Source organism: Cherax quadricarinatus, chromosome 44 (assembly GCF_038502225.1).
Source record: "Cherax quadricarinatus isolate ZL_2023a chromosome 44, ASM3850222v1, whole genome shotgun sequence".
Taxonomy (NCBI): domain Eukaryota; kingdom Metazoa; phylum Arthropoda; class Malacostraca; order Decapoda; family Parastacidae; genus Cherax; species Cherax quadricarinatus.
The window spans coordinates 17101841-17114350 of record NC_091335.1 but is presented as its reverse complement, the minus strand read 5'-3'; the positions used below and the strand labels follow the sequence as shown (position 1 = coordinate 17114350).

Below are 12510 nucleotides of genomic sequence, written 5' to 3'. Positions count from 1 at the left end.
TACTCTCCCTCACCTGGAGGGAGATAAATTATCCTGGATATATGTAGCATATACTCTGATGAGTTAGCCAAATCACCGACCAGTATGTTTTAAATAAGTGATCTACTGATCAGATCCGACTGGTTCCGAACCCTTGACTGGTCCGAACCCTTGACTGGTCCGAACCCTTGACCGGTTTCAAACGGATTCGTTGGACAATAAAGCAGACTGTAAACAGACAGGGTTTTAGACGCCCTTATCAAACACAAACAATAAATATAAAACAAACGTACTCCGGTAAGCTGTATTAATATACAAGTACAGTTAGAAATAGAAATACAAATAGCTAGAGCTTCACTTTAAGGAGGTTATTAGTAGAATATTCAAGAGGTCACTAGTAGAATTACAGTAAATCAACCATTCAAATCACATTATGAAGCTCTGTGTAGTCTGCAGTAAATCATACAAACGAGCTTCCACATGGATAAATTGGCAATTTTTTGTGAAAATTGGTGTCACGCCCCTTGTGCAGATATCCAAGAACTCTACAAGCAGTATTAAATCAGGCAAGTGTTTTTGGGTATGCCCGAATGAGATCAATCTGTGGACTAAAATCACAAGGGTATTAAAAGAGGATAACATCAAAACAGCCTTCATAGAAAACCTGGAAGCATTCTATAACAGATGGGAAAATAAAAAGTCTGGTCTGGATGGCATCTCCCTTGGTGCTGGCCAGGTAGTCAGAAACTGTAAGGCTGGAGGTGCCCTGGTAGTCAGTAAATGTGGGGTTGATAGTGCTGTCTTGGTAGACAGTAATGGTGAAACTGGAGGTGCTGTCCAACCCACACGAACCCACACGAACCCACACCTGGTCAAGCACGTCAAGAAGTTAGGGAAAGTACAAAGGTTTGCAACAAGGCTAGTTCCAGAGCTCAGGGGAATGTCATACGAGGAAAGGTTGAGGGAAATCGGACTGACGACACTGGAGGACAGAAGGGTCAGGGGAGACATAATAACGATATACAAGATACTGCGGGGAATAGACAAGGTGGACAGAGACAGGATGTTCCAGAGAGGGGACACAGAAACAAGGGGTCACAATTGGAAGCTGAAGACTCAGACGAGTCACATGGACGTTAGGAAGTATTTCTTCAGTCATAGAGTCGTCAGGAAGTGGAATAGCCTAGCAAGCGAAGTAGTGGAGGCAGGAACCATACATAGTTTTAAGAAGAGGTATGACAAAGCTCAGGAAGCAGAGAGGGAGAGAACCTAGTAGCGATCAGTGAAGAGGCGGGGCCAGGAGCTGAGTCTCGACCCCTGCAACCACAATTAGGTGAGTACACACACACCCACACACATCCAAACACACATACAATTAACCCCGCCAAATGCAAAGTCATGGAGATCGGGGAAGGGTAAAGAAGACCGCAGATAGAGTATAGGCTAGGTGGTCAAAAACTGCAAACCTCACTCAAGGAGAAAGATCTTGGGGTGAGTATAACATCGAGCACATCTCCCGAAGCACACATCAACCAGATAACTGCTGCAGCATATGGGTGACTGGCAAACCTGAGAATAGCGTTCCGATACCTCGGTAAGGAATCGTTCAAGACACTGTATACCGTGTACGTCAGGCCCATACTGGAGTATGCAGCACCTATTTGGAACCCACACCGGGACGAGCACGTCAAGAAATTAAAGAAAGTGCAAAGAGTTGCGACAAGGTTAGTTCCAGATTATTATTATTATTATAATCATGGGGAAGCGCTAAACCCGGAGGATTATACAGCGCCTGGGGGGGGGGATGTGGAAGGCATTCAGGCTTAATTCGGGGAACTGGAGCACAGATCCAATTCCCTAAATCAAGAGCCCCTCACCAACATCAAGGAACCTTCCTTGAGGGGGGTTAGTTCCAGAGCTAAGGGGAATGTCCTATGAAGAAAGGTTAAAGGAAATCGGCCTGACGACACTGGAAAACATGAGGCTTAGAGGAGACATGATAACGCCATACAAAATACTGCGTGGGATAGACAAGGTGGACAGAGACAGGAAGTTCCAAAGAGGGGACACAGAAACATGGGGGTCATAATTGGAAGTTGAAGACTCAGACGAGTCAAAGGGATGTTAGGAAGTATTTCTTCTTAGGAAGTATTCAGGAAGTGGATTATTCTAGCAAGTGATGTAGTGGAGACAGGAACCATACATAGCTTTAAGACGAGGTATGATAAGCTCATGGAACAGGGAGAGAGAGGACCTAGTAGCGGCCAGTGAAGAGTCGGGGCCAGGAGCTGTGAATCGACCCCTGCAACCACAACTAGGTTAGTACGCAGACACACACACACACACACACACACACACACACACACACACACACACACACAGATACACACACAGATACACACACACACACACACACACACACACACACACAGATTGGACACAGTAACAAGGGGACACAGTTGGAAGTTGAAGACACAGATGAATCACAGGGATGTTAGGAAGTATTTCTTCAGCCACAGAGTAGTCAGGAAGTGGAATAGTTTGGGAAGCGATGTAGTGGAGGCAGGATCCATACATAGCTTTAAGCAGAGGTATGATAAAGCTCACGGTTCAGGGAGAGTGACCTAGTAGCAACCAGTGAAGAGGCGGGGCCAGGAGCTTGGACTTGACCCCTGCAACCTCAACTAGGTTAGTACACACACACACACACACACACACACACACACACACACACACACACACACACACACATACATACACACGCGCACATACATTGACAAGGTGGCTAGGGACAGGATATTCCAGAGATGGGACACAGTAATAAGTTGTTACAATTGGAAGTTGAAGACTCAGATGAATCACGAGGATGTTAGGAAGTATTTCTTCATTCATAGAGTTGTCAGGAAGTGTAATAGTCTGTAAAGTGATGTAGTGAAGGCAGGATCCATTTACAGTTTCAAGAAGTATGAGAAAGTTCATGGAGCAGGGAGAGTGGACCTAGTACCGACCACTGAAGAGGCGGGACCAGGAACTGTGAATCGACACCTGCAACCACAATTAGGTGAGTACACACACACACACACACACACACACACACACACACACTCCTGGAGGACAGGAGGGTCAGGGGAGACATGATAACGACATATAAAATACTGCGCGGAATAGACAAGGTGGACAAAGACAGGATGTTCCAGAGATGGGACACAGACACAAGAGGTCACAATTGGAAGTTGAAGACTCAGATGAATCAAAGGGATGTTAGGAAGTATTTCTTCAATCATAGAGTAGTCAGACCGTGGAATAGCCTAGAAAGTGACGTAGTGGAGGCGGGAACCATACATAGTTTTAAGGCGAGGTATGATAGAGCTCATGGGGCAGGGAGAGAGAGGACCTAGTAGCAATCAGCGAAGAGGCGGGGCCAGGAGCTGTGACTCGACCCCTGCAACCACAAATAGGTGAGTACAAATAGGTGAGTACACACACACAAGTATAAGTGGTAATGCGTAATTTAATAGGCGAAGTCAGGGTATTTTTCCAGAATGGTTGGTAATATACCAGTGTGGATAAAATACTTTGACAGAAGAGTTTCTGAGTAGACTAGAGCGGTAAATAAAGTCTAGGTGGTTACTACTTGGTTCACTGACACAGCCAGTGGTCTGGGGTTAGTGGGTATGAGAGAGGGAGAAATATGAGGGGGTAGGGAAGATATGAGGGGAGGATAGATGAGGGGGGAAGGGAAGGGGTCAGCTTATGAGGGAAGTACATACTAGAGGTGATTATCGACAAAGGGGAGAGCTAACCACTCATCTCCTCTTCCCCTCACCTATACCCCACTCATAAACTGCTCACTCCCCCTCTCACTCGCTACACCTCGCACTCACTCCTCTTCACTTTACCTCTCATTCCCTTTCATCTCTCAATCTAGGCCCCTCTAGGAATGTTCCTTGATGCCAACTAGGAGGCTCTGTGTACAAAGAATTGAGTCTGTCTTCGCTTCCTTGAATCGAACCTCCTCATACCGAGCACAGTGACTGCTCTTGTTTTGTTCCACTAAGAGCACTGGTGGTCCTGCTACTGGAATCATTCCAGACATAACTGAGCTGCCTGGTAAATAAGACACAGGTATGGCTGAACATGTCAGTCGGGTTTCAAGAATCACATAGATACAAAAGACTTATGAGTCCATCATTTCTCCAGAAGTTTATACAAGAAGTTGAGTGAACAATGTGTCTACTTACCTGTAGGGGGTTCTGGGGGTCAACGCCCCCGCGGCCCAGTTCATGACCAGGGCTCACGATGGACCAGGGTCTGATCAACAAGGCTGTTACTGCTGGCCACACACAATCCAGAGTACGAACCACAGCCCGGCTGGTCAGGCACTGACTGTAGGTATATGTCCAGTTCCATCTTGAAGACAAATATGGGTCTATTAGTAAAGCTCCCCTTATTTATGATGGGATGCTGTTGAACAGCCTTGGGCCCCGCACACTCACTGTGTTGTCTATCATTGTACTCACAGTACCCTCGCTTTTCACTTGGGATATATTGCTCTGTTTGCCGAGTCTTTTGCTTTCATAGGGAGTTATTTCTGTGTGCATGTTTGGAACCAGTCCCTCTAGGATTCTCCAGGTACCTTTCTCGCCTGTGCTCCAAGGAGTACAGGTCAAGGAACATCAAACGTTCCCAGTGAGATACTTTACTGAAATGATATGTACAGTGAAGGTCCTCTGTACATTCTCCAGATCTGGAGTTTCGCCCACCTTGAAACATACTGTTAGAGTACAGCAATATCAGATATAACAAATACCTTAGAGGCTCATCACTAGCTTGGCATCTCTAGTTTTGAAGGTTCTCATTATCCATCCTATCATTCTCCCCGTTGTGATAATGACATTATTATGATCCTTGAAGGTGGCATCCTTTGAATCCTAAGTCCTTCATATCAGAAAAATCTGAAGCAACATTTTGCTGCAAGAATCACGAGTCATCTGACAAGTGCTGAATATATAAAGCAAAACAATACCTTTATTAGTGTGAACTGTGATTGATTGTTTGTGAATTGTGGTTGTCTGTGAATTGTGGTTGTCTGAATTGTGGTTGTCTGTGAATTGTGGTTGTCTGAATTGTGGTTGTCTGTGAATTGTGGTTGTCTGTGAATTGTGGTTGTTTGAATTGTGGTTGTCTGTGAATTGTGGTTGTCTGAATTGTGGTTGTCTGTGAATTGTGGTTGTCTGTGAATTGTGGTTGTCTGTGAATTGTGGTTGTCTGTGAATTGTGGTTGTCTGAATTGTGGTTGTCTGTGAATTGTGGTTGTCTGAATTGTGGTTGTCTGTGAATTGTGGTTGTCTGTGAATTGTGGTTGTCTGAATTGTGGTTGTCTGTGAATTGTGGTTGTCTGAATTGTGGTTGTCTGTGAATTGTGGTTGTCTGTGAATTGTGGTTGTCTGTGAATTGTGGTTGTCTGTGAATTGTGGTTGTCTGTGAATTGTGGTTGTCTGTGAATTGTGGTTGTCTGAATTGTGGTTGTCTGTGAATTGTGGTTGTCTGAATTGTGGTTGTCTGTGAATTGTGGTTGTCTGTGAATTGTGGTTGTCTGAATTGTGGTTGTCTGTGAATTGTGGTTGTCTGTGAATTGTGGTTGTCTGAATTGTGGTTGTCTGTGAATTGTGGTTGTCTGAATTGTGGTTGTCTGTGAATTGTGGTTGTCTGTGAATTGTGGTTGTCTGTGAATTGTGGTTGTCTGTGAATTCTGGTTGTCTGTGAATTCTGGTTGTCTGTGAATTCTGGTTGTCTCTGAATTCTGGTTGTCTCTGAATTCTGGTTGTTTGTGAATTGTGGTTGTCTGTAAATTGTGGTTGTCTGTGAATTGTGGTTGTCTGTGAATTGTGGTTGTCTGAATTGTGGTTGTCTGTGAATTGTGGTTGTCTGAATTGTGGTTGTCTGTGAATTGTGGTTGTCTGTGAATTGTGGTTGTCTGAATTGTGGTTGTCTGTGAATTGTGGTTGTCTGTGAATTGTGGTTGTCTGAATTGTGGTTGTCTGTGAATTGTGGTTGTCTGAATTGTGGTTGTCTGTGAATTGTGGTTGTCTGTGAATTGTGGTTGTCTGTGAATTCTGGTTGTCTGTGAATTCTGGTTGTCTGTGAATTCTGGTTGTCTCTGAATTCTGGTTGTCTCTGAATTCTGGTTGTCTGTGAATTGTGGTTGTCTGTAAATTGTGGTTGTCTGTGAATTGTGGTTGTCTGTGAATTGTGGTTGTCTGTGAATTCTGGTTGTCTGTGAATTCTGGTTGTCTGTGAATTCTGGTTGTCTGTGAATTCTGGTTGTCTGTGAATTCTGGTTGTCTGTGAATTCTGGTTGTTTGTGAATTCTGGTTGTCTGTGAATTCTGGTTGTCTGTGAATTCTGGTTGTCTGTGAATTCTGGTTGTCTGTGAATTCTGGTTGTCTGTGAATTGTGGTTGTCTGTGAATTGTGGTTGTCTGTGAATTCTGGTTGTCTGTGAATTCTGGTTGTCTCTGAATTCTGGTTGTCTCTGAATTCTGGTTGTCTGTGAATTGTGGTTGTCTGTGAATTGTGGTTGTCTGTAAATTGTGGTTGTCTGTGAATTGTGGTTGTCTGTGAATTCTGGTTGTCTGTGAATTCTGGTTGTCTGTGAATTCTGGTTGTCTGTGAATTCTGGTTGTCTGTGAATTCTGGTTGTCTGTGAATTGTGGTTGTCTGTGAATTCTGGTTGTCTGTGAATTCTGGTTGTCTGTGAATTGTGGTTGTCTGTGAATTCTGGTTGTCTGTGAATTGTGGTTGTCTGAATTGTGGTTGTCTGTGAATTCTGGTTGTCTGTGAATTGTGGTTGTCTGAATTGTGGTTGTCTGTGAATTGTGGTTGTCTGAATTGTGGTTGTCTGTGAATTGTGGTTGTCTGTGAATTCTGGTTGTCTGTGAATTCTGGTTGTCTGTGAATTCTGGTTGTCTCTGAATTCTGGTTGTCTCTGAATTCTGGTTGTCTCTGAATTCTGGTTGTCTGTGAATTGTGGTTGTCTGTAAATTGTGGTTGTCTGTGAATTGTGGTTGTCTGTGAATTCTGGTTGTCTGTGAATTCTGGTTGTCTGTGAATTCTGGTTGTCTGTGAATTCTGGTTGTCTGTGAATTCTGGTTGTCTGTGAATTCTGGTTGTCTGTGAATTCTGGTTGTCTGTGAATTCTGGTTGTCTGTGAATTCTGGTTGTCTGTGAATTCTGGTTGTCTGTGAATTCTGGTTGTCTGTGAATTGTGGTTGTCTGTGAATTGTGGTTGTCTGTGAATTCTGGTTGTCTGTGAATTCTGGTTGTCTCTGAATTCTGGTTGTCTCTGAATTCTGGTTGTCTGTGAATTGTGGTTGTCTGTGAATTGTGGTTGTCTGTAAATTGTGGTTGTCTGTGAATTGTGGTTGTCTGTGAATTCTGGTTGTCTGTGAATTCTGGTTGTCTGTGAATTCTGGTTGTCTGTGAATTCTGGTTGTCTGTGAATTCTGGTTGTCTGTGAATTGTGGTTGTCTGTGAATTCTGGTTGTCTGTGAATTCTGGTTGTCTGTGAATTGTGGTTGTCTGTGAATTCTGGTTGTCTGTGAATTCTGGTTGTCTGTGAATTCTGGTTGCCTACTTACTGGTAACTACTTACTGCTGGGTGAACAGCGGCAGCAGGTGACTAAAACCCAGGTACCTACTTACTGCTGGGTGAACAGTGACAGCAGGTGCCAGGTGACTACCACCCAGGTACCTACTTATTGCTGGGTGAACAGCCGCAGCAAGTTTCAGGTGACTAACACCCAGATACCTACATACTGCTGGGTGAACAGCGGCAGCAGGTATCAGGTGACTAACACCCAGGTACCTACTTACTGCTGAGTGAACAGTGGCAGCAGGTGTCAGGTGACTAACACCCAGGTACTTACTTACTGCTGGGTGAACAGTGACAGCAGGTGTAAGGTGACTAACACCCAGGTACCTACTTACTGCTGGGTGAAGAGCGGTAGCAGATGAGAGGTGACTAACACCCAGGTTCCTACTTACTGATGGGTGAACAGTGACAGCAGGTGACTAACACCCAGGTACCTACTTAATTCTAGGTGAACAGCGGCAGCACGTGTCAGATGACTACCACCCAGGTACCTACTTATTGCTGGGCGAACAGTGGCAGCAGGTGTCAGGTGACTAACACCCAGGTACCTACTTACTGCTGGATGAACAGTGACAGCAGGTGTAAAGTGACTAACACCCAGGTACCTACTTACTGTTGGGTGAACAGTGACAGCAGGTGTCAGGTGACAAAATTGAATACACATCCTTGAGATGCGAGCCTCTCTCCTTTTTCATAGTATCACAATATATTTTATATATATATATATATATATATATATATATATATCTATATATCTATATATATATATATATATATATATATATATATATGTCGTGCCGAATAGGCAGAACTTGCGATCTTGGCTTAACTAGCAACGCTCATCTTGCCATATAGGACAAGTGAAAATTTGTGTATGCAATAATTTCGTCAAAATCATTCTGAACCTAACGAAAAAAATATATTTCACTGTGTTTGTTTAGTATTAAATTATTGTAAACAAATCTAAAATATATTTAGTTGGGTTAGGCTAAAATAAATTGTTCTTGTTATAATAAGGTTAGATAAGTTTTCTAAGTTCGTTTTGGTGCAAAATTATAAATTTTTACATCAACATTAATGAAAAAAATATATCTTTAAACGTATAAGAGAAAATTTTAGAAAGGACTTGATTTTAAATGAGTTCTTGCTAATTGACCAGTTTTACATATTCGGCACGACATATATATATATATATATATATATATATATATATATATATATATATATATATATATATATATATATATATATATATAATCTGATAAGCAGGCAGGTAGACAGAGTGGCAGGCAGACTAGTAGACAGGGTGGCAGGGAGGTAGGTAGACAGGGTGGCAGGTAGACTGACAGGTAGACTGGCAGGTAGACTGGCAGGCAGACTGGCAGATAGACTGGCAGGCAGACTGGCAGATAGACTGGCAGACAGCCAGGCAGACTGGCAGGTAGACTGGCAGGCACACTGGCAGGCACAACTGGCAAGCAGACTGACACAGGTAGACTGGCAGATAGACTGGCAGGCAGGCAGACTGGAAGGCAGACTGGCAGGTAGACTGGCAGGCAGACTGGCAGGTAGACTGGCAGGCAGACTGGCAGGTAGACTGGCAGGCAGACTGGCAGGTAGACTGGCAGGCAGACTGGCAGGTAGACTGTCAGGTAGACTGGCAGGTAGACTGGCAGGCAGACTGGCAGGCAGACTGGCAGGTAGACAGGCAGGTCTACCTGCCTTCCACACACACACAGATACACACACACACACACGTGTATACTAACATAACACACACACACAAACACAGTGTAGAAAACGACATAGCATCAAAAGTCAAGACTGACCCGAAACTGCTGTATAGCCACATTAGGAGAAAGACAACAGTCAAAGACCAGGTGATCAGGCTGAGGAAAGAAGGTGGAGAACTCACAAGAAACTATCAAGAAGTATGTGAGGAGCTCAACATGAGATTTAAGGAAGTATTTACAGTGGAGACAGGAAGGACTCTGGGAAGACATGACAGAGGGGGACACAAACAGGGAATACACCAACAAGTGTTGGATGACATACGCATAACTGAAGAGGAGGTGAAGAAGCTGCTAAGTGACCTTGATACCTCAAAGGTAATGGGACCGGACACCATCTCCCCATGGGTCCTTAGAGAGGGAGCAGAAATGATGTGTGTCCCATTAACCACAATCTTCAACACATCCCCTGAAACTGAGCAACTACCTGAGCTATGGAAGACGGCAAATTTAGTTCCCATTTTTAAAAAGGAGACAGAAAACAGGCACTAAACTACAGACCAGTGTCACTGACGTGTATAGTATGCAAAGTCATGGAGAAGATTATCAGGAGGAGAGTGGTGGAGCACCTGCAACGGAACAAATGTATAAATGACAACCAGCACGGTTTCATGGAAGGCAAATCCTGTGTCACAAACCTTCTGGAGTTTTATGATAAAGTAACAGAAGACACGAGAGAGATGGGTGGGTTGATTGCATCTTCTTGGACTGCAAAAAGGCCTTCGACACAGTTCCTCACAAGAGATTAGTGCAGAAACTAGAGGATCAGGCGCGTATAACGGGAAGGGCACTTCAATGGCTCAGAGAATATCTGACAGGGAAGCAACAACGAGTCATGGTACGTGATGAGGTATCACAGTGGGCACCTGTGACGAGCAGGGTCCCACAGGGGTCGGTCCTAGGACCAGTGCTATATTTGGTATATGTGAATGACATGATGGATGGGATAGGCTCAGAGGTGTCCCTGTTCGCAGATGATGTGAAATTAATGAGGAGAATTAAATCAGATGAGGACCAGGCAGGCCTTCAAAGAGACCTAGACAGGCTGGACACGTGGTCCAGCAACTGGCTTCTCGAATTCAACCCCGCCAAATGCAAAGTCATGAAGATCGGAGAAGGGCAAAGAAGACCACAGACAGAGTATAGGCTAGGTGGCCAACGACTGTAAACCTCGCTCAAGGAGAAAGATCTTGGCGTGAGTATAACACCGAACACGTCTCCGGAGGCACACATTAACCAGATAACTGCTGCAGCATATGGACGCCTGGCAAACCTGAGAATAGCGTTCCGATACCTTAGTAAGGAATCTTTCAAGACACTGTACACTGTGTACGTCAGGCCCATACTGGAGTATGCAGCACCAGTTTGGAACCCGCACCGGGTCAAACACGTTAAGAAATTAGAGAAAGTGCAAAGGTTTGCGACAAGGTTGGTTCCAGAGCTAAGGGGAATGTCCTCCGAAGAAAGGTTGAGGGAAATCGGCCTGACGACACTGGAGGACAGGAGGGATAGGGGAGACATGATAACGATATACCAAATACTGTGTGGAATAGACAAGGTGGACAGAGACAAGATGTTCCAGAGATAGGACACAGAAACAAGGGGTCACTCTCGGAAGTTGAAGACTCAGATGAGCCACAGGGATGTTAGGAAGCTTTCCTTCAGTCATAGAGTGGTCAGGAAGTGGAACAGTCTGGCGAGCGATGTAGTGGAGGTCTCAGTAGTACCAGTTACCAGTAACCAGTTACCAGTAGATGACTCACTGCCAACCGTCTGTGTGAATCACTGACAAATCTTTTCTGATGACAATCCACCTTTCTGTTTGCACATAACTTCAAATGCAACGATGGGCCCTATAGTGCAAGCATCTGTTCATAATGCGCCCGTTCATTTGTTCATGGACTCTGGTGCGCAATTCATTATTATCAAGTCTAGTTTGTTTAGGGATAAGCAGTTACGACATGTCCTTCTCGTAGAACCGACTCATGTGCCCTTCCTTAGTGGAGTAGCTGGTTCTCACCTGCGTGTCCGAGGTCGGACTTCTCTCACCTTTTCTATCCAAGGTAGAGACTTTACTGCTTCCTTCCTTGTTGTCGACCAGATTACATTCCCTGATGATCTTCTACTGGGATTTGCTTCTATGCGAGACTTACGCATTGTGCTCGACCCTTATCAATGGCATGCCCAAATTGATGACTTCATCGTACCATTTTGGGGTTACCAGCTTGGATCCGAGATCTGCCATACTGCCGCAGAGTATGACGTTCGGATTAAGTCCTTACAAGCCAGTGCATTTTCCAGTAGCATACCCAAGCGGTCAAACACTGGTGATCCTGTCACTCCTGTCTGTGTTCCATTTGCAACTTCAGGCTTGCAAGATAGTGTCCAGTTACCTCAAGTGTCCGAGGACGCTCTGACTACCTTGAGTGCTGAGCCTATCCCTGCAATGTCTGCTAGTTCAAGTAGTAATTTCTCCACAGGGGACGCCTTGTCGGAAAACGATTACTTGCAACTAGTAATGCCATCTCTTGTTGATGTCACATGCCGTCTGCAGAAAGACGTTTCTGTCGCGGCTAGTGCCCTCACTAGAGTGTCTGTTGTTGGTAGTGTTCCAGATGGTGATAACGTCCTAGTTGACAGTAATTCTTGCAAAGTAAAAGGTTTATTTGTTGAGCCATCATTACATGTTGTAAGAGATAGTAAGATCCATTTCTTCCTAGCTAACACTTCTGGTCACAGTGTTCGTCTCAGAGCAAATACCAATCTTGTTGACCTTGTTCACTATCCTTACCCTGTTCATGTAGAGGATGAGTTGTCACCTGACCAGTGGGTCGGTGCTATTTCTACCAGGGAGACCTCATCCACTTCACTGGATCAATCTGTTCCACCAGTTGAGGAGAAAGACTTAGCTCCCACTGACTTCCCAGACGAGGTCAGACGAGACCAGGTGAGAAGATGGGTATAACGAACTTATTGTCCCATCGTATCCCACTTGAACCTGGTACTAGACCTATCTATATACCTGCGTACAGAATGCCTTATTCACAAGTTGCTGTCGCAGAAGAATTGATCAATCAAATGCTTGATG

The 12510-nt window shown here is 44.5% G+C and overlaps 1 protein-coding gene across 3 annotated transcripts in view; it reads left to right on the top strand.

The window, feature by feature from the left end:
• LOC128697428 (uncharacterized) overlaps positions 1-12510 on the top strand; it is a 49267-nt gene that overhangs the window by 22742 nt on the left and 14015 nt on the right. Inside the window, exon 2 of one of the 3 annotated variants that reach the window (XR_011393153.1) lies at positions 2934-3040. The exons of 1 other annotated variant lie outside the window; for it this stretch is intronic. The gene's annotated coding sequence lies outside the window, so the exon portion shown is untranslated. Of the gene's footprint in view, positions 1-2933; positions 3041-12010 lie in introns of those variants that run through there. One more of the 3 variants, XR_011393154.1, reaches the window with a different exon arrangement.